At 44.6% G+C, this 25,046-nt stretch overlaps 1 long non-coding RNA gene across 2 annotated transcripts; it reads left to right on the top strand.

Moving 5' to 3' along the window:
- Positions 1-15,441: 15,441 nt before the first annotated feature.
- LOC134480650 (uncharacterized) lies at positions 15,442-25,046 on the top strand. Of its 2 annotated transcripts, XR_010055296.1 has the most exons (3): positions 15,442-15,794; positions 22,436-23,640; positions 24,423-25,046. It is a non-coding gene; the product is annotated as an uncharacterized LOC134480650 (long non-coding RNA). The 2 variants fall into 2 exon arrangements; XR_010055295.1 differs by having other exon boundaries at positions 22,436-25,046.

Here is a 25,046-nt window from a genome sequence, read left to right on the forward strand (position 1 = left end):
ATCAGGCCTTAGTTTTTTGGTCAATTTAACAGTGCTAGCTGTGGGTTCTAGCTCATGAAGTGGGCTTTAAATTCAAGCAGAATGTGGTTAGTTATTTTTATAACATTGGTGCCACTATTGCATGAGCACATGTGTCTTATAGGCAGGGCACAGTTCCAGGTTCCAGGGTTTGCGCTAGGAGACACTGACGATCACCTTTCTCTTCCAGCAGGCTGCAGACCATGTTCAGTACCATGAACACTGGTCAGCAGGAGTGAAGCTTCTAGTTAGGCACCAACTTGACTTCTCTGTGTCTGATGACATGTGTACGTGTTGTCTTCAGCAGTAAAGCCTTACCATCAGGTTTCAACAAATAACCAACAGCCTTGACAATAGTGTGTGATTTTTGGGAGTTTCTATGAGGCTCCTTGGGCCAACAACTTGATAACCATGTGTCTTAGTCAGTGTGTTAGTGCTATGAAGAGACACCATGACCATGGAAAGTCTTATAGAGGAAAATATTTAATTGGAGCTTTCCCACGATTTCAGAGGTTTAGTCCACTGTCATCTTGGTGGGGAGCCTGGTTCATGAGGCAGACATGGTGTTGGAGAGGTAGATGAGAATTCTACATCTGGATCTGCAGGCAGCAGGAAGAGAGACACGCACTGAGGTTGGCGTGGGCTTTTGGAACCCCAAAGCCCACCCCCATTGACATACTTCCTCCAATAAGGTCACACCTACTCCGTTATGGCCATACCTCCTGATCCCTCTTAAGTAGTACCACTCATTAATGACCAAACATTCAAATGTATGAGCCCACGGGAGCCATTCTCATCCAAACCATCACACCGTGTCTGGCATTGGAGGCTTTACTTCTTTAGGAGGCATCTACAGTCCCAGGTTTCCCGTATGGCTTTTTAAATGGCCTTGAGTTAGTTGTCGCTCCCCAGCTTCCCTTCTCTATCCTTGTCTTCTACCCTCTTCTCCATTTAATCTTCTCTTCATCTCTCCATAACAATATTCCCCCTTTCTTGAGCACTTACCCCAAGTCCCTTACTAGGTTCCTAATCTCTGTCATTATTCAGGTTGTAGCACACACATGGAAGGCTCAGAAACTAACACCCATATGTGAGAAAAAAATACAATATTTGTCTTTTTATGTCTGCATTACTTCACTCAGGATAATTCTAGATCTACCCATTTACCTGAAAATTCAATAATTTCATTTCTCCTAGCAGCAGAATAATATTGCACTGTATAAGTGCACAACATTTTATTACCTTTCATTTATTACCTATGTAATTCTTTTTGCAAAAATGCTTTAATTTACTTTTATTTGTATGCATGCTTTGCCTGCATGCATGTCTGTGCACTGTATGCATTCCTGATGCCCATGGAGGCCAGAGAAAGATTCAGACTCCTTGGAATGTAGTTATAGACATAGTCAACATATAGGTGTTGGGAATTGAACCAACAAGTGCTCTTAATCACAGAACTATCTCTCCAGTACCTAATTTTGAATTATATATGTATGTGTGTGGTGTGTTATGTATGGTATGTGTGTTTGGTGTGTATTTGTGTGTGCACATGTGTTTGTATGTGGTGTGTATTTGTGTGTGTACATGTGTGTTTGTGTGTATGTGTGGTGTGCTGGGTGGGATCAGAGGTGTCAGAATTCCTGGAGCTGTATTTTCAGATGGTTGTGAAGGCTTATGTTTTGATATTCTGGATTGCACTATTTTTGGCCTGCGTGTTTGCACAGCTGTGGAGTATATGTGTGTATGTCACTTGCATGTGCATTTACACACTTGGAGGCTAGAGACCAGGCTCAAGTCTCATCCCTTTGGAGCTCTGCTTTTTGAAACAGGGTCTTCCATTGGCCTGGAACCTTCCAACTAGGCTGACTGTACAGTGAACTCCGGGAATCCACCTCCTCCACCTTCCTCCTTAGTGTTCCAGTGCATAGCACCATGGTTTTCTTTTTAAATGGGTTCTGGGGATCAAACTCAGGCCCTTGTGTTTGTGAGGCAAACACTTATTAATCTCCCCAGCCAAGGAGTTTGTTCCATTCATGGGTCTCTCCACCCACTGGCCCGTCCATCTGATAATGCTTTCCCTCACCTTCTGGGTGCCTCTCCTAGGAGGCAAGACCAGGTCTTGAACACAGGCCATTTAATTATGAACTCCACGGTCTTGGCCACCTTCCTAAGCATCTCTCATAGGAGCTCATGCCAAGTCTAAGAACTACCTCCATTCCATTCCCCTCCACGTCCTCACCATTGCCTAAATCTGCCTTTATCTAATCTTCCTCACCTCTCCAGAGAGACTTCTATACCCTGAACAGCAATTGCTCACGTCGTCCTAAACCCTAGCTCCTGGCAGTCAGTCATCCTCTCCCGTGTTTATAAATTTGCCTTCACTGGCGTTCAGCGAGGATAGGGCCAGACAATATGTTGCCTTTTTGTCCGTTGTTTTTTTTTTTTTTTCTTCTGTTTGCTGTGTTCCCATATCTATTAAACTTCTAGGTTCTGGCGATAGGAGGATGCTTGAGAGTTTCTGTGTGTGATGAGAAGTTTTTAATTGTTAGCTCACTTGGGAAGAAAGCCTTAACTGAGACATTGATGAGATCAGCTTAGCCTGTTGGCCTGTAGACAGTAAGTTAGACTGTCTTGATTGTTAATCGGTGTCAGATCCCAGCCTGTTATGGGATTCTGTGGGCTGGGCCAGGGCCTGTATAAGAATGTAGAAATCTAGACGAGTAGCATGCAAGCAGGCAGAAAGCAAGAGTGTGCTTTCACTCTCTACAGTCTTGACTGTGGATGTGATTTTACCAGCACCTTGAGTTCCTTCCAGCCTTGAATTCCTCAAGATGACTGAGTGCAACTTGGAACCATAAGCTGAAACCCCTTCCCTCTCACATGTTTTTGTCACAGTGATTAGTTTTGCAACAGGATGAAGGGAGCACAGCTGGGAAAGCACTGACGTGTATTTATAACTTTTCTTGTGTTCCGGGCAGGAAGGGCATTGTTTAGCATGGGTGGATGGCAGTGGGAAGGGGACACTGCAGCGACAGGGAGGTCGTAGCCCATGTGCGAAGGCCATTTGCACACATGCTGATAGGCATCCATCTTCTCAGTCCTTCCTTTGGCTTCTGTTCCTTGCCTAGAGGTACCCAATCTTCTCTTTATGAAGGATGCATTGGGCTGGAGGGGAACACATTCACTTTTTAATGCCAGTCATGCAACTCTCCTGAAAGTGAGGCTGCCTAGACAGTCAAGGTAACGGTTTCCTGTATTTTCAGCTCTGTATCAAGTTAGGTTGGTTTTGGCTGCAGCCACCATGATTGTTCCTGCTCCCAGTGCGATTGGAGGAGGACAGTCCCAATCCTGTGTTAGGCCTTCGGTTTGGAGAGTGTCACTGAGCACCCACTATGTACTCACGCTGTGCTCTTCTTGTGTGTTCTTGTGTGTATGTATGTATGCTCATGTGGACAGGTGTCAGAGGGCAGCATCGGGTGTCTTTCTTCTATTCCTTGCTCTTGTTTTTGAGACAGGGTCTCTCTTTGAACCTGAAATTCACTGATTTGTCTTTGCTGGATGGCCAGAGAGCTCCGAGGATCCTTCTGCTTCTGCCTCCTCAGTTCTGGGGTTACAGTCTTTTGCCATCAGTCTCAGCATTTATGTGGGTGCTGGCGGTTGACTTTGGGTCCCTATGCTTGTGCAACAGGCCCTGAGCCAACTTCCTGTCTTCATACTGTGATTAGGAATATTGTCTGATACACTTTCAAAATGTTTCCAAAAGGCATTCAGCTTTCTCTCCATTGTACAGGCAAGAAGTCAAGGCCCAGAGACAGGAGGTAGTTCACTCTAATAAACTCTCATGTCTGGGTCAATATTCAGATCTGGGTCCTATTTCTAATCCCACACTCTTCACCCTGCATGGGAAAGGCAAAGGTCTGTGGTGGGGTCGGATCCTGTCACTCAGTGCTACTGGATTGCTTTGACAACCTTGGGGTTCCTGTATTTAAATTATGTGGCTTGTGAGCACAGGAAGGGACTGTGGGGAGTTACAATAAAAAGGGAGACATTTAAGGAAATCTCAGGATTATGTAGCAGGTATAGGAAAATCTAGAATCAATAAAGACGGGGCTAGAGAGATGGCCTAGCAGTTAAGAGTAAGTCCAAGTGGATCAAGAACCTCCACATCAAACCAGATACACTCACACTAATAAGAAAAAGCAGGGAAGAATCTCAAACACATGGGCACTGGAGAAAATTTCCTGAACAAAACACCAATGGCTTATGCTCTAAGATCAAGTATCGACAAATGGGATCTCATAAAACTATGAAGCTTCTGTAAGGCAAAGGACACTGTTGTTAGGACAAAACTACAACCAACAGATTGGGAAAAGATCTTTACCAATCCTACAACTGATAGAGGGCTTATATCCAAAATATACAAAGAACTCAAGAAGTTAGACCTCAGGGAGACAAATAACCCTATTAAAAATGGGGTTCAGAGCTAAACAAAGAATTCACAGCTGAGGAATGCCGAATGGCTGAGAAGCAACTAAAGAAATGTTCAACATCTTTAGTCTTAAGGGAAATGCAAATCAAAACGACCCTGAGATTCCACCTCACACCAGTCAGAATGGCTAAGATCAAAAACTCCGGCGACAGCAGATGTTGGTGAGGATGTGGAGAAAGAGGAACATTCCTCCATTGTTGGTGGGATTGCAGACTGGTACAACCATTCTGGAAATCAGTCTGGAGGTTCCTCAGAATATTGGACATTGAACTATCTGAGGACCCAGCTATACCTCTTTTGGGGATATACCCAAAAGATGCCCCAACATATAACAAAGACACATGCTCCCCTATGTTCATAGCAGCCTTATTTATAATAGCCAGAAGCTGGAAAGAACCCAGATGCCCTTCAACAGAGGAATGGATACAGAAAATGTGGTACATCTACACAATGGAATACTTACTATTCAGCTATCAAAAACAATGACCTTATGAAATTCATAGGCAAATGGATGGAACTGGAAAATATCATCTTGAGTGAGGTAACCCAATCACAGAAAAACACACATGGTATGCACTCATTGATAAGTGGATATTAGCCCAAATGCTCGAATTACCCTAGATGCGCAGAACACATGAAACTCAAGAAGGATGACCAAAATGCGAATGCTTCACTCCTTCTTTTTTTTTTGTTTATTTCTATATTTTTTTTATTAACTTGAGTATTTCTTATATACATTTCAAGTGTTATTCCCTTTCCCGGTATCCGGGCAAACATCTCCCTCCCCCCTCCCCTTCCTTATGGGTGTTCCCCTCCCAACCCTCCCCCCATTGCCGCCCTCCCCCCACCAGTCTAGTTCACTGGGGGTTCAGTCTTAGCAGGACCCAGGGCTTCCCCTTCCACTGGTGCTCTTACTAGGATATGCATTGCTACCTATGAGGTCAGAGTCCAGGGTCAGTCCATGTATAGTCTTTGGGTAGGGGCTTAGTCCCTGGAAGCTCTGGTTGCTTGGCATTGTTGTACATATGGGGTCTCGAGCCCCTTCAAGCTTTCCAGTTCTTTCTCTGATTCCTTCAACGGGTGTCCTGTTCTCAGTTCAGTGGTTTGCTGCTGGCATTCGCCTCTGTATTTGCTGTATTCTGGCTGTGTCTCTTAGGAGCGATCTACATCCGGCTCCTGTCGGTCTGCACTTCTTTGCTTCATCCATCTTGTCTAATTGGGTGGCTATATATGTATGGGCCACATGTGGGGCAGACTCTGAATGGGTGTTCCTTCAGTCTCTGTTTTAATCTTTGACTCTCTCTTCCCTGCCAAGGGTATTCTTGTTCCCCTTTTAAAGAAGGAGTGAAGCATTCACATTTTGATCATCCGTCTTGAGTTTCATTTGCTCTAGGCATCTAGGGTAATTCAAGCATTTGGGCTAATAGCCACTTATCAATGAGTGCATACCATGTATGTCTTTCTGTGATTGGGTTAGCTCACTCAGGATGATGTTTTCCAGTTCCAACCATTTGCCTACGAATTTCATAAACTCGTTGTTTTTGATAGCTGAGTAATATTCCATTGTGTAGATGTACCACATTTTCTGTATCCATTCCTCTGTTGAAGGGCATCTGGGTTCTTTCCATTTTCTGGCTATTATAAATAAGGCTGCAATGAACATAGTGGAGCACGTGTCTTTTTTATATGTTGGGGCATCTTTTGGGTATATGCCCAAGAGAGGTATAGCTGGATCCTCAGGCAGTTCAATGTCCAATTTTCTGAGGATTCTCCAGACTGATTTCCAGAATGGTTGTACCAGTTTGCAATCCCACCAACAATGGAGGAGTGTTCCTCTTCCTCCACATCCTCGCCAGCATCTGTTGTCCCCTGAGTTTTTGATCTTAGCCATTCTCACTGGTGTGAGGTGAAATCTCAGGGTTGTTTTGATTTGCATTTCCCTTATGACTAAAGATGTTGAACATTTCTTTAGGTGTTTCTCAGCCATTCGGCATTCCTCAGCTGTGAATTCTTTGTTTAGCTCTGAACCCCATTTTTTAATAGGGTTATTTGTTTCCCTGCGGTCTAACTTCTTGAGTTCTTTGTATATTTTGGATATAAGGCGTCTATCTGTTGTAGGATTGGTAAAGATCTTTTCCCAATCTGTTGGTTGCCGTTTTGTCCTAACCACCGTGTCCTTTGCCTTACAGAAGCTTTGTAGTTTTATGAGATCCCATTTGTCGATTCTTGATCTTAGAGCGTAAGCCATTGGTGTTTTGTTTAGGAAATTTTTTCCAGTGCCCATGTGTTCCAGATGCTTCCCTAGTTTTTCTTCTATTAGTTTGAGTGTGTCTGGTTTGATGTGGAGGTCCTTGATCCACTTGGACTTAAGCTTTGTACAGGGTGATAAGCATGGATCGATCTGCATTCTTCTACATGTTGACCTCCAGTTGAACCAGCACCATTTGCTGAAAATGCTATCTTTTTTCCATTGGATGGTTTTGGCTCCTTTGTCAAAAATCAAGTGACCATAGGTGTGTGGGTTCATTTCTGGGTCTTCAATTCTATTCCATTGGTCTATCTGTCTGTCTCTGTACCAATACCATGCAGTTTTTATCACTATTGCTCTGTAATACTGCTTGAGTTCAGGGATAGTGATTCCCCCTGAAGTCCTTTTATTGTTGAGGATAGCTTTAGCTATCCTGGGTTTTTTGTTATTCCAGATGAATTTGCAAATTGTTCTGTCTAACTCTTTGAAGAATTGGATTGGTATTTTGATGGAGATTGCATTGAATCTGTAGATTGCTTTTGGCAAAATGGCCATTTTTACTATATTAATCCTGCCAATCCATGAGCATGGGAGATCTTTCCATCTTCTGAGGTCTTCTTCAATTTCCTTCTTCAGTGTCTTGTAGTTCTTATTGTACAGATCTTTTACTTGCTTGGTTAAAGTCACACCGAGGTACTTTATATTATTTGGGTCTATTATGAAGGGTGTCGTTTCCCTAATTTCTTTCTCGGCTTGTTTCTCTTTTGTATAGAGGAAGGCAACTGATTTAGTTGAGTTAATTTTATACCCAGCCACTTTGCTGAAGTTGTTTATCAGCTTTAGTAGTTCTCTGGTGGAACTTTTGGGATCACTTAAATATACTATCATGTCATCTGCAAATAGTGATATTTTGACCTCTTCTTTTCCGATCTGTATCCCCTTGATCTCCTTTTGTTGTCTGATTGCTCTGGCTAGAACTTCAAGAACTATATTGAATAAGTAGGGAGAGAGTGGGCAGCCTTGTCTAGTCCCTGATTTTAGTGGGATTGCTTCAAGTTTCTCTCCATTTAGTTTAATGTTAGCAACTGGTTTGCTGTATATGGCTTTTACTATGTTTAGGTATGGGCCTTGAATTCCTATTCTTTCCAGGACTTTTATCATGAAGGGGTGTTGAATTTTGTCAAATGCTTTCTCAGCATCTAATGAAATGATCATGTGGTTCTGTTCTTTCAGTTTGTTTATATAATGGATCACGTTGATGGTTTTCCGTATATTAAACCATCCCTGCATGCATGGGATGAAGCCTACTTGATCATGGTGGATGATTGTTTTGATGTGCTCTTGAATTCGGTTTGCCAGAATTTTATTGAGTATTTTTGCGTCGATATTCATAAGGGAAATTGGTCTGAAGTTCTCTTTCTTTGTTGTGTCTTTGTGTGGTTTAGGTATAAGAGTAATTGTGGCTTCGTAGAAGGAATTCGTTAGGGCTCCATCTGTTTCAATTTTGTGGAATAGTTTGGATAATATTGGTATGAGGTCTTCTATGAAGGTTTGATAGAATTCTGCACTAAACCCGTCTGGACCTGGGCTCTTTTTGGTTGGGAGACCTTTAATGACTGCTTCTATTTCCTTAGGAGTTATGGGGTTGTTTAACTGGTTTATCTGTTCCTGATTTAACTTCGATACCTGGTATCTGTCTAGGAAATTGTCCATTTCCTGAAGATTTTCAAATTTTGTTGAATATAGGTTTTTATAGTAAGATCTGATGATTTTTTGAATTTCCTCTGAATCTGTAGTTATGTCTCCCTTTTCATTTCTGATTTTGTTAATTTGGACACACTCTCTGTGTCCTCTCGTTAGTCTGGCTAAGGGTTTATCTATCTTGTTGATTTTCTCAAAGAACCAACTTTTGGTTCTGTTGATTCTTTCTATGGTCCTTTTTGTTTCTACTTGGTTGATTTCAGCTCTGAGTTTGATTATTTCCTGCCTTCTACTCCTCCTGGGTGTATTTGCTTCTTTTTGTTCTAGAGCTTTTAGGTGTGCTGTCAAGCTGCTGACATATGCTCTTTCCTGTTTCTTTCTGCAGGCACTCAGCGCTATGAGTTTTCCTCTTAGCACAGCTTTCATTGTGTCCCATAAGTTTGAGTATGTTGTATCTTCATTTTCATTAAATTCTAAAAAGTTTTTAATTTCTTTCTTTATTTCTTCCTTGACCAGGTTATCATTGAGTAGAGCATTGTTCAATTTCCACGTATATGTGGGCATTCTTCCCTTATTGTTATTGAAGACCAGTTTTAGGCCGTGGTGGTCCGATAGCACGCATGGGATTATTTCTATCTTTCTGTACCTGTTGAGGCCCGTTTTTTGACCAATTATATGGTCAATTTTGGAGAAAGTACCATGAGGAGCTGAGAAGAAGGTATATCCTTTTGCTTTAGGATAGAATGTTCTATAAATATCCGTTAAGTCCATTTGGCTCATGACTTCTCTTAGTCTGTCTACATCTCTGTTCAATTTCTGTTTCCATGATCTGTCCATTGATGAGAGTGGGGTGTTGAAATCTCCCACTATTATTGTGTGAGGTGCAATGTGTGTTTTGAGCTTTAGTAAGGTTTCTTTTATGTATGTAGGTGCCCTTGTATTTGGGGCATAGATATTTAGGATTGAGAGTTCATCTTGGTGGATTTTTCCTTTGATGAATATGAAGTGTCCTTCCTTATCTTTTTTGATGACTTTTAATTGAAAATTGATTTTATTTGATATTAGAATGGCTACTCCAGCTTGCTTCTTCTGACCATTTGCTTGGAAAATTGTTTTCCAGCCTTTCACTCTGAGGTAATGTCTGTCTTTGTCTCTGAGGTGTGTTTCCTGTAGGCAGCAGAATGCAGGGTCCTCGTTGCGTATCCAGCTTGTTAATCTATGTCTTTTTATTGGGGAGTTGAGGCCATTGATATTGAGAGATATTAAGGAATAGTGATTATCGCTTCCCGTTATATTCATATTTGGATGTGAGGTTATGTTTGTGTGCTTTCATTCTCTTTGTTTTGTTGCCAAGACGATTAGTTTCTTGCTTCTTCTAGGTTATAGCTTGCCTCCTTATGTTGGGCTTTACCATTTATTATCCTTTGTAGTGCTGGATTTGTAGAAAGATATTGTGTAAATTTGGTTTTGTCATGGAATATCTTGGTTTCTCCATCTATGTTAATTGAGAGTTTTGCAGGATACAGTAACCTGGGCTGGCACTTGTGTTCTCTTAGGGTCTGTATGACATCAGTCCAGGATCTTCTGGCCTTCATAGTTTCTGGCGAGAAGTTTGGTGTGATTCTGATAGGTCTGCCTTTATATGTTACTTGACCTTTTTCCCTTACTGCTTTTAATATTCTTTCTTTATTTTGTGCGTTTGGTGTTTTGACTATTACTGACGGGAGGTGTTTCTTTTCTGGTCCAATCTATTTGGAGTTCTGTAGGCTTCTTGTATGCCTATGAGTATCTCTTTTTTTAGATTAGGGAAGTTTTCTTCTATGATTTTGTTGAAGATATTTACTGGTCCTTTGAGCTGGGAGTCTTCACTCTCTTCTATACCTATTATCCTTAGGTTTGATCTTCTCATTGAGTCCTGGATTTCCTGTATGTTTTGGACCAGTAGCTTTTTCCGCTTTACATTATCTTTGACAGTTGAGTCAATGATTTCTATGGAATCTTCTGCTCCTGATATTCTCTCTTCCATCTCTTGTATTCTGTTGGTGAAGCTTGTATCTACAGCTCCTTGTCTCTTCTTTTGGTTTTCTATATCCAGGGTTGTTTCCATGTGTTCTTTCTTGATTGCTTCTATTTCCATTTTTAATTCCTTCAACTGTTTGATTGTGTTTTCCTGGAATTCTTTCAGGGATTTTTGCGATTCCTCTCTGTAGGCTTCTACTTGTTTATTAATGTTTTCCTGTGTTTCCCTAAGGGAGTTCTTCACATCTTTCTTGAAGTCCTCCAGCATCATGATCAAATATGATTTTGAAACTAGATCTTGCTTTTCTGGTGTGTTTGGATATTCCATGTTTGTTTTGGTGGGAGAATTGGGCTCCGATGATGCCAAGTAGTCTTGGTTTCTGTTGCTTGGGTTCCTGCGCTTGCCTCTCGCCATCAGATTATCTCTAGTGTTACTTTGTTCTGCTATTTCTGACAGTGGCTAGACTGTCCTATAAGCCTGTGTGTCAGGAGTGCTGTAGACCTGTTTTCCTGTTTTCTTTCAGCCTGTTATGGCGACAGAGTGTTCTGCTTTCGGGCGTGTAGTTTTTCCTCTCTACAGGTCTTCAGCTGTTCCTGTGGGCCTGTGTCTTGAGTTCACCAGGCAGCTTTCTTGCAGCAGAAAAGTTGGTCTTACCTGTGGTCCCGGGGCTCAAGTTCGCTCGTGGGGTGCTGTCCACGGGCTCTCTGCAGCGGCAGCAACCAGGAAGACCTGTGCCGCCTCTTCCGGGAGCTTCAGTGCACCAGGGTTCCAGATGGCCTTTGGTGTTTTCCTCTGGCGTCCGAGATGTATGTACAGAGATCAGTGTCTTCTGGTTTCCCAGGCTTGTCTGCCTTTCTGAAGGTTTAGCTCTCCCTCCCACGGGATTTGGGTGCAGAGAACTGTTTATCCGGTCTGTTTCCTTCAGGGTCCGGCGGTGTCTCTGGCAGGGGTCCTGCCGCTCCTGTGCCCTCCCCCACGGGAGCCCAGAGGCCTTATACAGTTTCCTCTTGGGCCAGGGATGTGGGCAGGGGTGAGCAGTGTTGGTGGTCTCTTCCGCTCTGCAGCCTCAGGAGTGCCCACCTGACCAGGCGGTTGGGTCTCTCTCTCACCGGGTCTGGGAGCAGAGAGCTGCTGCGGGCCGGGATCCGCGGGTGTGGGACTTCCGGTAAACACAGAACGTGCCCGGTCCTAGAGGAATTCTGCTTCCGTGTGTCCCAAGCTCACCAGGCAGCTTTCTTGCAGCAGAAAAGTTGGTCTTACCTGTGGTCCCGAGGCTCAAGTTCGCTCGTGGGGTGCTGCCCACGGGCTCTCTGCAGCAGCAGCAACCAGGAAGACCTGTGCTGCCCCTTCCGGGAGCTTCAGTGCACCAGGGTTCCAGATAGTCTTTGGCTATTTCCTCTGGCGTCTGAGATGTGTGTGCAGAGAGCAGTCTCTTCTGGTTTCCCAGGCTTGTCTGCCTCGCTGAAGGTTTAGCTCTCCCTCCCACGGGATTTGGGTGCAGAGAACTGTTTATCCGGTCTGTTTCCTTCAGGGTCCGGCGGTGTCTCTGGCAGGGGTCCTGCCGCTCCTGGGCCCTCCCCCACGGGAGCCCAGAGGCCTTATACAGTTTCCTCTTGGGCCAGGGATGTGGGCAGGGGGCTTCACTCCTTCTTTAAAAGGGGAACAAGAATTCCCTTGGGAGGGGATAGGGAGGCAAAGTTTAGAACAGAGGCAGAAGGAACACCCATTCAGAGCCTGCCCCACATGTGGCTCACACATATACAGCCACCAAACTAGATAAGATGGATGAAGAAAAGAAGTGCAGGCTGACAGGAACCGGATGTAGATCTCTCCTGAGAGACACAGCCAGAATATGGCAAATACGTAGGCGAATGCCAGCAGCATACTACTGAACTGAGAATGGGACCCCCCGTTGAAGGAATCAGAGAAAGGACTGAAAGAGCTTGAAGGGTCTTGAGACCCCATATGAACAACAATGCCAAGCAACCAGAGCTTCCAGGGACTAAGCCACTACCTAAAGAGTATACATGGACTGACCCTTGACTCTGACCTCATAGGTAGCAATGAATATCCTAGTAAGAGCACCAGTGGAAGGGGAAGCCCTGGGTCCTGCCAAGACTGAACCCCCAGTGAACTGGATTGTTGGGGGAAGGGCGGTAATGGGGGGGACGATGGGGAGGGGAACACTCATATAGTAGTGGAGGGGGAGGGACTAGGGGGATGTTGGCCTGGAAACCGGGAAAGGGAATAACAATCATAATGTAAATAAGAAATACCCAATCTAATAAAGATGGAGAAAAATGAAAAAAAAAAAAAAGAGTATATACTGCTCTTGCAGAAGGCTTGCATTTGGATCCCAGCACCCATAGTGGGCAGCTCAGAACTGCCTACAAGTCCAGTGCCAGGGAATCTGACACCCGTGTGGCCTCTGAAGGCACCCATACTCTGATTCTCCCACCCAACAAACAGAATTAAAATGGAAAATCTTGGGCTGAGAGATGACTACTTAATATCATCCAGAGGACCAGTTCTCAGAACCCACATCAGGTGGCTCAGAACTCGCTGCGACTCCAGGTCCAGGGGACACACGACCTCTGCTTCCATAAAAGTCTGCACTCACATCCACACAGCTGCACACAGAGAAGCACTCAGACACAGAGTTGAAAGTAATAAAGATAAATCTTAAGAAAAGCACCAATAATGACGAGAACCAGGTGTGCTCCAGGGACATGACCTGTGGCCCTGCGGTGCTCAGTGGTGGAGCACTGTGACTTTGCTCCAGGAACACAGATTCTAAATCCCCATCTTTCAAATGTCAAAGGCCCAAGGGGGAATCTGACTTTTCCAGCTTCAATAAACTGCTCCTGGTTGGTATCCAGCTGCGGCTGGATGAAAGAGGGGAGCCCTACAGATGTACTACAGGTCTTGGGGTACTAATTCTGGAATGATTTTGCTACCACTTGTTTTCTGTTCCTCACAAGGACAACTTTGAGTAAATGTTTTGCTTTGAGACAAATCAAGACAGGAGTGCAGAAGCCTGAAGAAAGACTCCATTGGGAGGCTGACTTTAAAGGTATAGTGGTCCAGCCCTCTCTAATAAGCTTCATTCAGATAGTGGATACAGGACTGGAGAAATGGCTCAATGAATACAGTACCTGCCATGCAAGTATAAGGACCTGAGTTCAATACCCAGTAGGCACACAAAAGCTCGGCTTGTTATCTATAATCGGATCACTGGGGTGGCACTGTTTGCTGGTGAGCCAGTCTATTCAAACCAGTTAGCTCCAGGTTCAGGGAGAGATCCCCCACCTCAAAAATAATGTGGATAGTGATTGAGGAAGATGTCTGATTCCTCTAGATACCATGCATGCACACACTGTGTATACACACACTACATTCAAACATCACATGCGTATGTGTACACACACACACACACACACACAGGAGACACACACACACACACACACACACACACACACACACACAGGATCGACAGAAGTGGGAGCAAAGAATAGGATATGAGAAAAGGTAAGAACAGTGCAAACCTTTCCCACACTGGGAACCTAGATCTCCCCTGTTCTGACTGTGGGACCCCACAGTGTCCAAGGGAAGCCATGGGAAGTTCATCTGGAGAGCGCAAGCTCTCTTCTTGATTGTGTTACAACACAGATGGATGCTAGGTCTGCAAGAACAATCGGGGCGCCTTGTTCCTGTCCATCACAGCATGGAAACATCAGCCTCGGTGTCGATTTGTCAGAGGGCGACATCAGCGACAACTGAAGCAGAGTGTCATTAGCGGACAAGATGATTCCATCAAACTGAATCTCACAAACAATACATTGCTGTTTGTCATCTAGACACTCAGTCCACCAGGGGCTGCTCCCCAAACTCCCATAATCAATTTCTGCTAATTTACCAATTCTGAAACTCTGCAAGGGTGCTGGTAATTTCATATTTTACACACCCACAGAGGTTACGGTAATTGATTCAGTTCTGGAAAGTGTTGTAATGACTTTGAATGAACTTGAAAGATTTTGCATTTGTTTTCGGAGACTGTTAGAGAAAGTGATTCAAAGTCTGCCACACGGGCACAATTTGTAAAGGTTGGACAGGAAGACGACAGATTAGCTTTCCTAGCAGACAGCCATCTTCTCGTTATAACCGCCCTGCTCGCGAGGCGGGCTCGGCTCACACGCAAACACCGACTTCCTTTTTATCTGTGTCTTCGTGGTGGTGGAAATCACCTCCGAACATCTGAAGGGGAAAAAAGGCAATTATTGAAAAAGAATCCTTATAGGATGGCTCGGCTTTCTGAATTCTAGTTTTTTATTTTTTTAAATAAGTACTCTAAAAGTAAGTTAGCAAAGATAAGAGATAGTAGAAAATTTCTTCTTGATTTTGGTAACTTCTGAGCTTCTAAACTGTAATACACATATGCATGTGTGTGTGTGTGTGTGTGTGTGTGTGTGTGTGTGTGTGTGAGAGAGAGAGAGAGAGAGAGAGAGAGAGAGAGAGAGAGAGAGAGAGAGAGAGAGAGGGGAAAGATATTTTCCCCCTATTTTTCTCTGCTCCCATTCTAGGATGTGTCCTGTCCCTGCCTCTTTCAAGCTGATCAAGTGTGAATTAGACCCAAGATAATCAGGAAAAGAGCCATTCAGTTCCTTACAATGACATCTGAAGTGGCTATTGTTTTCTATTTCTGGGACCTGACACTTTGTTGAATATGTTTTTGATGAATAGGCTTCATTAATTATTTTTAGATGGTATTTTACCTATTCTTTGAAAATGTCATACATTCATTTGGCGGGTGATGTATTTTGTACTCATGCTCACATCACTCCCTCCTCTACCACCCCTATACTCCCGTACTCTGACTCCCCACACCATGCCCTCTTTTAAAAATTATTATTAATAACCCTGAGTCAATTGGTCTCCCTATAGGCACATGGGTGTGGGGTCATAGACAACCTACCAATAGCGACATCCGCTGGCAGCTGACAATTGGCAATAGCTCCTTGGTGGGGGGTGTGTGGCCTCAGCAGGGGGCGGGGCCTCAACAGTGGTGTGGCCTTGGTCTTCCCTTTCCATGGAACTTTTAAGACTTGACCTTATGCAAGGTGACCACAGCTGCTGGCCATGCTGCCTCCCGAAGTTAGCATTTCACAACTATCTTTCCCATCCGCAGGCTCTTTTGTTGAACATTTTCTCTTAAACTATAAGAACATTTTATCTGGAAGAATCACTTGGAGGTGACTCAATATGGATTATGCACCGAGGCTCAGTGAGGTACCACAGCGAGCCCAAGCTTCCTTGCTCAGGTATTTCATTCATAAATACTCTACCACCCACCAGTCCTCCAGTGGTGCACTGGCAAGTGCTCAATGGCCAGATTTCTCTAGTTTTAAATAGTCCATATGTTTACTTTTTCGATTTCAGATGAGTAAAGATGATGACCTTATTATATTTGTATAACACTCAGATTGTCCCTTCTCACCCCTCCACCCCCGTTTGCTCCCCTCACATGAGGCCCATGCACGTCTCCCGTGTTCTTCCTCTGAACTATCACTCAGTCTTGGACTTTTATCACACACACACACACACACACACACACGTGCACGTGTGCGTGCATGCATGTGTAGAGGTATACACACAGATACACATATACAAACACAAATATACACAAACACACATAGACACACAACATACAAACACATAGATGCACACACAAAAACACACAGATAAACGATACACACATACATACAAACACACACAAACACACAAGCACACACACAAACAGATATATATATATACACACAACACACACACAAACACAAATGCATGCAGATACACACAGAGATATACACACACAGATACACACACAGATACACACACATACATACAAAAACACACCCAAACAGACACATAACACACAAACACACAGAAACACACACAGACACACACAGAGACATGCAAACACACACAGATACACTCACACATATATACAAATAAATACAAACACACATACACCAACACACACACACACACACACACACACACACACAGGTTCTTCGTGTCATTTGTTTTTTGGACTTTTGCTTACTTCATGTAAGATGATGTGATCTCCATTTTCATACATTGATCTACAAATGGCAGTTTCATCCTTTTTGTGGTTTAGTAAAACTCCATTTGTATTTGAAATAGTGGGTTTCATTAGAGTTTGTGTGTGTGTGTGCGTGTGTGTGCGCGTGTGTGTGTGTGTGTGCAAATGTATATACTACCCCCGAATCTTTACCCTTTTGCTTTCACGTCACGCTACAACATTTAAAATTCATGCACCCTTAATTATGTATTTCCTGTATTTAGCTATGTCTTCCCTGCATGTGTAGACCTTGCACACCGTATGCTTGTAGTGCCTGTAGGAAACAGAAGAGGGCTTCTGATCCCTTGGGACGAGAGTTACGGATGACGGTGAGCTATCCACGTGGGTGCTGAGGATTGCGCCTGGATCCTCTGGAAGAACAACCAGTGGCCCTCTCTGAGGTCATCTCTAGCCTGCATCGAGTATGGTTTGATGGACATCTAGGCCAGCAACCCATTTCAAGCAAGCACTGCACAATGCTCTGATTGAGTGTTTGCCCCTGACTATGGTGCAAATAATTTGCCGTAGCTAATTTCACGGACATGAAATGATAGAGCAGAAGGCATATGTGTGGTGGGCTCCGATGCTGGTGTAATACCACCCCGGTGACCCAGTCCCATTTTCTAATTTATTCCTCATACACCGAGCTCAGACTGCTTCCCTCTGTAATCTCACTTTGCTCTCTGACTCCTCTCACATTGGCTTTGCCTTTTGATTTCCACTAAACTTCATACTCAGATCCTTAGCCGACATCTTACCTCTCCTCTGGTACCCAGTGCAACCGTCTCCATACTGAAACATGGCTGGATTCTTACAGAAGCCACTTCAGAAACAGCACAGTGTTGTAGCCTGTCACAGAGCTGGAGAATGGAGACACTTGCTCTCTGTTTGGGGTATTTTCAACCCCTGAGTGCTCTGGTTAGCAGTGAGCTGTAAAAGCCATTCATGCACACACAGCCCGTACTGAGCACCCACAGATGGACTCGGAGAAAACAAAGGGCTCTTCAGTGAGAGAGAAGCAGTTTGGAGGAGATGGTTGCCTTCTGGGACGGAGAAGGGGTTGGTGAGGAGCTGCTGTCTATCATGAGAAAGCGAGGGAGGGCTGAGACACCCTACACAGTCCCCTGAAGCACAATTAGGCCATATTGAAAACATTCTAATCTTTGTCTTGGCAGGGCCTCTGAGACTGCTCCTGGGAGAGGGTGGCAGAGCTAATTTATAGGGAGAAAATGAGCCAGTGGGAAAGCAGAAACCTGGATCTTCAGGGAGCCATGAGGTAGTTAGGAGGCAGAAGGTGGTTAGGTGTGGGTGAAGCCTGCAGATGATGGAGAAGGATGGAGGAGACTATTGGGAGGAGGGACCCATTAAAGAGGAAACAGAGGAGATGCGGGGGTGACGGTTAATCTTCTGTTCCCATTGTGGAATGCGAGGCAGGAAGTTGTGGATGGAGAGAGAGAGAGATGCCCAAAGTTGACTGAGTAGCCTGCTGCAGTCTGGCCACTCTACTCACAAAGCCTCATGGCTATGGCAGTGGACACTTGTCACTGGACTCTGGGGTGGTTAGGAATCAAAGCTAGGTCTTTCTGGTCCATTTCATCACTGATGCACCATACAGAAGGCTGCACTTGTCTAGGTCTTTCTGTTTCTCCATGATTGGGTTCTTTTATCTCTACTGGGGCTTCCTGACTTTTAAGGCACCATGTCTTGGGTTCTCACTGATTTGGAACATGGATAAATTCTTTATACTCAGTACTTCCTCCAATATTCATAGCAGTGTAGTGTGTGTGTGTGTGTGTGTGTGTGTGTGTGTGTGTGCATTTGTGTGTATGTGTGTATTGTATATCTGTGTGCTTTGTGTTGTATGTGTGTGTTTGTGCTTATATATTTGTGTGTGTGTTCTATGTTGTACATCTGTGTGTGCTGTGCTGTGTTGTGTGTGTGTGTGCTGTGTTGTATGTGTGTGCACTGTGTGTGTGCTGTGTTGTATGTGTGTGTGTTGTGTTGTATGTGTGTGTGTTGTGTTGTATGTGTGTGTTGTGTTGTCTCTGTGTGTGCTGTGTTGTGTGTGTGTGTTGTGTTGTATGTGTGTGTTGTGTTGTCTCTGTGTGTGCTGTGTTGTGTGTGTGTGGTGTGTTGTATGTGTGTGTGTTGTGTTGTATATGTGTGTGTTGTGTTGTATATGTGTGTGTTGTGTTGTATATGTGTGTGTTGTGTTGTCTGTGTGTGTGTTGTGTTGTGTTGTTTATGTGTGTGTTGTGTTGTCTGTGTGTGTGTTGTGTTGTTTATGTGTGTGTTGTGTTGTCTGTGTGTGTGCTGTGTTGTATATGTGTGTGCTGTGTTGTATATGTGTGTGCTGTGTTGTGTGTGTGTGTGCTGTGTTGTATGTGTGTGTGTTGTGTTGTATATGTATGTGTTGTGTTGTATATGTGTGTGTTGTGTTGTATATGTGTGTGCTGTATTGTATATGTGTGTGTTGTGTTGTATATGTGTGTGTTGTATTGTATATGTGTGTGCTGTGTTGTGTGTGTGTGTGCTGTGTTGTCTGTGTGTGTGTTGTGTTGTGTGTGTGTGTGTTGTGTTGTATGTGTATGTGTTGTGTGTGTGTGTTATGTTGTGTGTGTGTGTGTTGTGTTGTCTGTGTGTGTGTTGTGTTGTATATGTGTGTGCTGTGTTGTGTGTGTGTGTGCTGTGTTGTATATGTGTGTGTTGTGTTGTATATGTGTGTGTTGTGTTGTATATGTGTGTGTTGTGTTGTGTATGTGTGTGCTGTGTTGTGTGTGTGTGTGCTGTGTTGTGTGTGTGTGTGCTGTGTTGTCTGTGTGTGTTGTGTTGTCTGTGTGTGTGTTGTGTTGTATATGTGTGTGTTGTGTTGTATATGTGTGTGTTGTGTTGTATATGTGTGTGTTGTGTTGTCTGTGTGTGTGTTGTGTTGTGTTGTTTATGTGTATGTTGTGTTGTCTGTGTGTGTGTTGTGTTGTTTATGTGTGTGTTGTGTTGTCTGTGTGTGTGCTGTGTTGTATATGTGTGTGCTGTGTTGTATATGTGTGTGCTGTGTTGTGTGTGTGTGTGCTGTGTTGTATGTGTGTGTGTTGTGTTGTATATGTATGTGTTGTGTTGTATATGTGTGTGTTGTGTTGTATATGTGTGTGCTGTATTGTATATGTGTGTGTTGTGTTGTATATGTGTGTGTTGTATTGTATATGTGTGTGCTGTGTTGTGTGTGTGTGTGCTGTGTTGTCTGTGTGTGTGTTGTGTTGTGTGTGTGTGTGTTGTGTTGTATATGTGTGTGTTGTGTTGTATGTGTATGTGTTGTGTGTGTGTGTTATGTTGTGTGTGTGTGTGTTGTGTTGTCTGTGTGTGTGTTGTGTTGTATATGTGTGTGCTGTGTTGTGTGTGTGTGTGCTGTGTTGTATATGTGTGTGTTGTGTTGTATATGTGTGTGTTGTGTTGTATATGTGTGTGTTGTGTTGTGTATGTGTGTGCTGTGTTGTGTGTGTGTGTGCTGTGTTGTCTGTGTGTGTTGTGTTGTCTGTGTGTGTGTTGTGTTGTATATGTGTGTGTTGTGTTGTATGTGTATGTGTTGTGTTGTATGTGTGCTGTGTTGTGTGTGTGTGTTGTGTTGTCTGTGTGTGTGTTGTGTTGTCTGTGTGTGTGTTGTCTTGTATATGTGTGTGCTGTGTTGTGTGTGTATGTGCTGTGTTGTGTGTGTGCTGTGTTGTATGTGTGTGTGTTGTGTTGTCTGTGTGTGTATTGTGTTGTATATGTGTTGCTGTGTTGTATATGTGTGTGCTGTGTTGTGTGTGTGTGTGTGTGCTGTGTTGTGTGTGTGCTGTGTTGTATGTGTGTGTGTTGTGTTGTATGTGTGTGTGCTGTGTTGTGTGTGTGTGTTACTTTTGCTACTATTTTTTCAAAGGAGGATGCTCATCCTCAGATTGTTTAAGGTCACACTGTGAACCCAAGTTTGAGCCCCAGTCAATCCCTGGTGGTCAGCCAGGCTGTGTTCTCAACGACTGCAATAGTTTGCCTTTTCCTCTTCTGATGTACTCAGGACCAACACCTCTCAAGGTCTTGGCTAGGCAAAAGCGTTCATGACAGAGATCCAAATGGAGTTTTGACTGACAGCTCAGAAAGCTCCTTTGTTCCCTCCTGGGTTTTTAGCACTGACCTGGGAAGGGTATCTTCATTTCACCCTTCAGAAAAATCATCAGGAGTGTTTGGAGAAGACAGTTGTTAATTCTTCTAATCTAATCCCAAGGGTGACTATTTAACTTCATAATCAGGAACAAATCTGTAATGGCTGTGGGGATGGCTCTATTGGTAAAGGGCTTGCCTTGGAAGCATGAGGACCCCTGGAACCACATGCAAAGCACGACATGGTGGCAAGGTAGAAGTAAGCAGCTCTGCCTGGTGTCCTTGGTGGGCTGGTGTCTCAAATGGAAGGTAGACTGTGCCTCAGAAATGACACCAGAAGTTGTTTACTGATTTACCTACACAGGCACAAGGGCACTTTTGAACACAAATTATGCTTACATACGAACATATGGACATGTGCATGTGCACACACATGTGTGCACCCACACACAGTAGAGGAGAACAGGAATGAAAAAGAGTGAGCATGAGGGCGAACATGGGGAAGGGAAAGAGGAGGGAAGGGGAGGGGAGAGAAGGGGAAAGGGAAAGAGGAGAGAGGGGAAGGGGGAGGGGGAAGGGAGAGAGGGGAGGAAGAGGGGGAGGGCGAGCAAGAGGGGGGAGAGGGGGGGAAGATGTTCCATTGCTGTACCCTGTCTTATCTCTTACCTCTTGTAAAGCTACATTTATGTTGTACTTGTTGTTTACATCCCTCGGTATTGGGTAAGTTGAGTTTTACTGTCAGACCTTGAAAAATAATTTTTTTTTTACACGTGAAATGGGCATGGCAGATAGAAGAAAATTTATTATTTTCTGGGTTATTCCGAACTTTGAATGAGGAAATAAGAAAGGAAGAAGTGCAGAACATAGGGTGGGGAGATGGCATTATATAAGCACAACATGGTGGTTAGATTAAGTATACTGTGTTAGCCTAGGAGAGGGAAGCCCGGCCCTGCCCAGCCATTTATTCACTGGCATCTTCAGGAGGTGTTTGCGTTCTTCTTCTTTTTTTTAAAATAATTTTTTAAAGATTTATTTATTATTTAATGTATATGCGTACACTGTAGCTATCTTCATACACAACAGAAGAGGCCATCAGTCCCATTATAGATGGTTGTGAGCCACCATGTGGTTGCTGGGAATTGAACTCAAGTCCTCTGGAAGAGCAGTCAGTGCTCTTAACCTCTGAGCCATCTCTCCAGCCCCTGTTTGCGTTCTTCTGAGCCTCGGTTTGTCTATTTGTAAATGAGGACACTCAGAAGACTTGCGCTGTGGGTAGATAAGATGATGACATGGGAGAGTGGGTAGAAAATGCTCCCACAATGTCTGGTGCACGGCAGACATCTAACAAACATTAGCTACTATATCATTGAGGCAGGATCTTCATAGTCACCCATCGATGGCTTCCTAGAATCGGGAGGCAAGAGGGAGGTTGGAAGATGGAGCAGGTAGCTCAGGTCTGGCTGCAGGAATCCAGGAACGGTCTGGGGTACTGAGTAGGTATGAAAACATGAGACCTCTCAGGAACGATCCCACTGTAAGGGATGTGGGAGGCAAGGGCTCACTGCAGCAGGGGCTTGTGGAGCAAGCACAGCACAAGCTGCTCATTGGTACCCTGCCCTAACCCTCCTATGAGTGTCTTCTGATTTTAAAGTAAAAGCCCAAACCTCTGTCACGGGTTCTACCCTACAGTGCAAAAACCGAAACGGAACCACCACTAACAACAGAACGAAAACGAAAGAAAAACAAACAATACTAGCAGGAAAACCAGAGACAAAGGTGAGTGCAGCACAGAGAAACCTTATTTACTGGGCTTTTACTGGGCATCTGTCATATTCCAGGGACCCTAGGAAATATTTACTAAAAACTTTTTTTTTTACTATTTATTTGCTGTGTAAGGTATAAGCGTATGTATCCACGTGACTCTGTATGTGTATGGATGCCCATATGTGTGTGCGCAAATGTGTACGCATGTATGTGGAGGCTTATTCCCAAGGTTGATGTTGGGAATCATTCTTGATCACTTTTATACCTTATTAATGGAGGCAGCGTTTTCCAGGCAAACCCAGAGCTTAGGAATGTGGCTAATTTTCGTATCCGGCCTTCCAGATCCCCCAGTCTCTGCTTTCTGAAGCTAGAATCACATCCAGGCTGCAATGCTTGACGGATGTGTACTCGGGTTTCTGGGGATCTGAACTCTGGTCCTCATGCTTGGGTAGCATTAACCACTGAGCAGTCTTCCCAGTCCTGCGGGACACTTCGGTGCACAAAACTTCTCTGGGTCTGGAGCAGAACCCTCAAGAAAGCATTGGTAACTCCACTTTACAGAGAAATGGAGGGTCGTGGAGCGAACTGGGTTATCTGAGTGAAGCATTAAACTCTCTTTCAGGGCATCTCTAAGGCGGGCTTTTGTCTAAAGGACCCAGACAGGATATCGGGTGTAGCTTCTAGACAAGTGCCCAAATCTCCTTCTCCCCCTACCTCCGAGACACCCATGCAACCCACAACCCCGGCAGAGTCTGTTTCTGATGACCGCCACATCCCCTGCCTGGCTCATTCCATCTCTCTGCATGCCTCAGCCTGCAAAATGCCAGCAGACCTAGCTAATGTTCCTGAACGGCCCCTTCTGAGAGACTCGGACAACAGCCTAGTTATCTCCGACCAATAGCAGGCCAGCTCCCCGCTTGGGCACCTCATCTAGATGCATTTCAGTTTTTCAGGAGTGTCAACCAGGCCTCCGAGAGCTGCTGTGAAGGTAATTAGGAAATTTGGCCATGGAGACCCTGCTCTCCTACTCCGTGGGAGTGAAAGAGGGGTGACGCAGGGCTCACAGGTACCACTCTCCGCCCCCAGCAGCTGGCCGAATCATGCAGCTGGGAGAAAAATCACAGCCCCAGGTGAGAAGGGAGGGGACAGGGACGGAAGGGAAGGCGCTGCCATAGAACTCTGGACTGTGTAGTTAATTTCCTATCTGTCTTTAAAAGAAGCTAGAGGCTGGGTGAGGTTGCCTTCTCTCCTTTCCTCCAGTCACAGCCCTTTCCTGTTTGCCTCTTTCGTTTCCAGACTCTCCCACAATCGGTGAACACAGATATATTAAGATGCCATTATGGCTCCTCTATCCACCAAACCCAGAGCCCATCTTTGCTGCCTCCCTTTTCTTTTTGTTAATTTGTTAAATGTCACGTGCTGTATCTATGTATCCTGTTTGCCATTGGTTGTTGGCTCTTCCCTGAGGCCACTGTATGGCCAGGGTTTGCCTCCATGTCTGACATCCTCTTTCCAGGAAGGTCTTTTCTGAACGCCTCTCTGTATCTACGTGACAACCTCTCACATCCAGTAGAACACACCCCCTCAACACTTTCCAAGCATTTATCTTGGTGTGCCATTCCTTTGCTGCTTGATATTTTATGGGGTGTCTTCTAACACTGGAAGAGGAGCCAGGCAAGCCTAGAGACTTTTCTTGTCTGCCCATCACGGGGTTCCCATCACCAGGACAGGGGTGAAAACGTCACCTGTTAAATGCGTGAACAAATGCTGGGTGTGAAGCTGATTGATTTATAAATCATCTCTTGTTGCTCCTCTCCACATGTACTGTTCAGCGTTCTTTCACCCTCAGTTTATTGGAGAGCAGCCTGAGAGACCAACTGTTTACACAGACCACTCTGTCTCCCACTGCCAGGACTCAATCAACAAGCAACTCCTCCAAGAAATAAGTTTACTCCGGCTTCTGGCTCAGGACCAACTGGAGACTCTCAAGTGTGCATTTGCCACGGATCAGGCAGGATGCTCATCGAGAGGAGCCTCTGCCAGCATCTGTTGCTGAACCCCAGTCGGGGCATGCCTAACGTCGTCTTGGTCTTCTGCTGTAAGCCTCTTCCATCCCTCTGCCTTCCTCTGCATCTGGTTAGATTCAAGCGTTGCGACTGACCCCGTCGTTATAGAAAACCTTGAGCAAATGGCTTTTATTTGTTCATATTTGGGTGGTCTTTGCGTGTTTACCCTAAGTGGTGGTTTGAATGAGAATGGCCCACACAGGCTCAAGTGTTTGAATGTTTGGTGGAACTGTTCGGGAAAGATTAGGAGGTGTGGCCTTGGGGGAGAGGTGTGTCAGTGGGGTTGAGGTTTGAGAGAGCTTCCGTTCCCAGTTAGCTCTCTGCCTCATGCTTGTGGATCAGGATGTAAGCTCTCAGGTACTGCTCCAGCACTGCGCCTGCCTGCCTGCTGCCTGCTGCCATGTTGTTCACCATGACAGGATGGATTTTAAGCCTCCGAAACTCTAAACCCCCAATAAACTCTTCCTTTT

This window comes from Rattus norvegicus, chromosome 10 (assembly GCF_036323735.1).
Source record: "Rattus norvegicus strain BN/NHsdMcwi chromosome 10, GRCr8, whole genome shotgun sequence".
In the NCBI taxonomy this organism is placed as follows: domain Eukaryota; kingdom Metazoa; phylum Chordata; class Mammalia; order Rodentia; family Muridae; genus Rattus; species Rattus norvegicus.